We start from the raw sequence: 3370 nt of genomic DNA on the forward strand, positions 1-3370 counted from the left end.
GCTGCGCCAGCCCGCTCTGTGCCCCAGGCTGCTCACTGCCGCCCCAGGAGCCCTCCAACACGTGGCATGAGCCGCTCTGCAGTGCGCACCAGGCCAATAGGTGTAAAGTGGTTGCCGTTTTACGTTACACGTCTTTCATTACTAAGGATTTCAATTGCTCTTCATATGCTCATTGGATTTCGTTTTCCTCTTCTGGAAATTGCCACTTTGCATCTGGCCATTTTCTATTTGATCTGCTGCCAACTCGCTGTTGCTTTGCAAGAGTTCCTCATTTATTCCAGATATTAATAGCTTGGCTTTAGACATTGCAAATACCTTCTCACATTCTGTCAACTCTCAGCCCTGTCCAAAGTGTCTCTTATTGAACAGAACGCCTTAATTTTAGTGTAATCAAATTCATCAGGAGTTTTTTTGGGGGGAAGGGGTGCTTATGATGTGCACTTTTGAAACTTGACTGAAAAGTCTTTTATTACTATCCTAGACCAGGACTATATTCTGCTATGCTGTCTCCTATTTACTTTGTCGAGTTACTTTCACATTTACACATTAATCCGTCTAGAGACCACCTTGCTTGCATGGGCTGTTAGGTAGGAATCCAGCCCCCTCAACACCATCTACTGGACAATCTGATTCATTGTAAGTCAAGCTCCTGTAGGTACTGCGTCTGCCTGTTGGTTCTCTGTCTCTGGCATTGTCTGTTCGTTTGTTCCACGTGCCAGTGCCACAATTTTTAAAATTATTATTATTACGGTCTTGTAAAACTGGTAGGGAAAAGCACACCCTCCAACTTGTTTTAAAAAAAGTTTTCTTAGAGCTGGCTCGGTGGCTCAGGCGGTTAGAGCTCCATACTCCTAACTCTGAAGGCTGCTGGTTCGATTCCCACATGGGCCAGTGGGCTCTCAACCACAAGGTTGCCAGTTCAATTCCTCGAGTCCCGCAAGGGATGGTGGGCAGCGCCCCCTGCAACTAAAATTGAACACAGCACCTTGAGCTGAGCTGCCGCTGAGCTCCCGGATGGCTCAGTTGGTTGGAGCCCGTCCTCTCAACCACAAGGTTGCCAGTTCGCGACTCCTGCAATGGAGGGTGGGCTGCGCCCCTGCAACTAGCAACGGCAACTGGACCTGGGGCTGAGCTGAACCCTCCACAGCTAAGACTGAAAGGACAACAACTTGACTTGGAAAAAAGTCCTGGAAGTACACACTGTTCCCCAATAAAGTCCTGTTCCCCTTCCCCAATAAAATCTTTATATAAAAAAAGTTTTCTTAGTTGTTTGTGGATCTTTATTCATCTATGAAAATGCTATCATATATTTATCAAATTTCTCCAAAAAATGTAATTTTGATTAAGACTGTATTACATTTAAAGATGAATTTGGAGAGAACTCACATCTGTATAGCTTTGTCATTCTACCCTTCGTTATGATCTGTTTCTCTATTTATTTAGATTCCTTTCTATATCCTTTATTCAAGTTTTCTACCAAGAGATCTTATATATTCGTATATGTTCTAGGTACTTTGTAGCTTGCCGCTGTGAATAATCTCTTATTTTTCAGTTTGGTGCTGATATTGGAGATGTAGAGAAATACCAGAATTCTATTGGTTTTGTGGGTTTTATCTAGCAATGTGGCTGAAATTTTTTATTGATTCTAACAGTTAGTTGGTGTGTTGATTCCTGTGGTCCTTCTAGATAAATGATCACACCATCTGCAAATAATGAAAATTCCCTGCCAACCCTCACACCTTGTATTTCTTTTTCTTTCTTTATCACATTGACCAGGACCTCCAGAATTATGTTAAATCGTGGTAGCTTGCTTCTGATCTTAAAGGGACATTATGGGCATGAATGAAGAAAGGGGGTGCCTGTACCCACATCCCCATCTCTCATGGTCAGGCTGACCACCTTTGGTCAGGGTGTCTGCGCTGGGGGGCTAAGGGCCATTACGCATCATGCTTTATGTAGATTTTTGTCATGAAGCCTCCATCAAGTTCGACCAGTTCCCTTCATCCCGAGTTTAGTAAGAATTTGTATCGTAATTAAGTAACAAATCTTATGAAATGCTTTTTCTAGTTTGCTTGATGTGGTCACATGCTGTTTCTTCTTTACTTTTCTTAGTGTGGGAAATTACATCGATACATTTTTCTGGTGGCTTCCTGGAATAAGCCCTACATCATCATGATGTATTATTTTTGATACGATATTGTATATTTTGTTTAGGACTTTAAGATCTATGTTCCCAAGTGAAGCGGGCATGTCATTTTCTTTCCTTGTTTTGTCTCTATCTGGTATTCTAAATCCAAATTTCAGTAGACTCATTAAATTTTCTGGGAAACTTTTTCCCTTTTTTTCTCTTATGACTTCCAGTGTCATTGATTTTATCTTCGCCAAGAGATTTGCTACGGAGCCCTGCCTGGCAACGCCCTGTCATCCCACAAATACCCAGCCCTTCCCTCGTACTAGTGGGTGATTTCAGTCCAGTGTGGAAGCCACTGAGAGCTCCTGGAACATGGCCTGCGGGTGAGCTTGGCACCCTGTGCGGTTCCCTCAGAACAGATGCTCCCTGTTATGGAGCTAGCTGTACTTCACTGGGTGCCACACACACAGCTTTGTCCCTCCCACCCTTCTCATTAAATGTGTTCCGTTAGAGGAGCCCTTCTCTCCCCCAGAGGAAATCAAGGGCATATCCCATAGTTTAATCAATTGCACTGAAGTCACAGAACCTCTTCCAGGCACTTTGGGATCATGGAAAGTTCCAGTGCCATTGAAAGCTCTTATCCAATTTGGAGCTTCTCTCTCCCCCAGCGTGGGTTAGGGAGCCTGGATTGGGAGGGGGTGACCTTCTCTGCATTGTTCCAGCTTCTCTCCAATCATCATTCCAAGGGTCAGGTTTAGGAGTTTTCTCCACAGAATGTCTCACACTGTCTCTTTTACCTCAACAACTTTATATCCTTGGGATGAGTGACGAGCTAATGGTGGCCAAGTAGGTTAGTCGGCCTCTTAGCACGTGGGTGGTCTGACACCTCACTCAGATGTGGGGTACTTGGCTAGCATAGTATCATTCCTGATATTTGGACCAGCCACAGCGGAGACAAGAAGCTGGTTTTACTGTCCTATTACTCAGAACTCCAAGAACAGCCACAGCTCCCCCTGAAAATCAAGACATCCGGGCTGTATTCTAATAGCCTGGGTGGGCTCACTGAGTGTTCTACTCAGGGTCTGGGCACCTGATCTCTCCTTCACCATTGAATTTGGGTCTGCAAACTGGAGTAGGTGTTGTGACTTTGTTGGGCTGACTGCCCACAGCCCCCTGGTCACCTACACTTAATGTTTTCGGTCCAGATGGGACACTAATCATGTTGTTGACCATCTGTTT

This window comes from Rhinolophus hipposideros (assembly GCF_964194185.1).
Source record: "Rhinolophus hipposideros genome assembly, chromosome: 10".
NCBI classification, from domain to species: Eukaryota; Metazoa; Chordata; class Mammalia; order Chiroptera; family Rhinolophidae; genus Rhinolophus; species Rhinolophus hipposideros.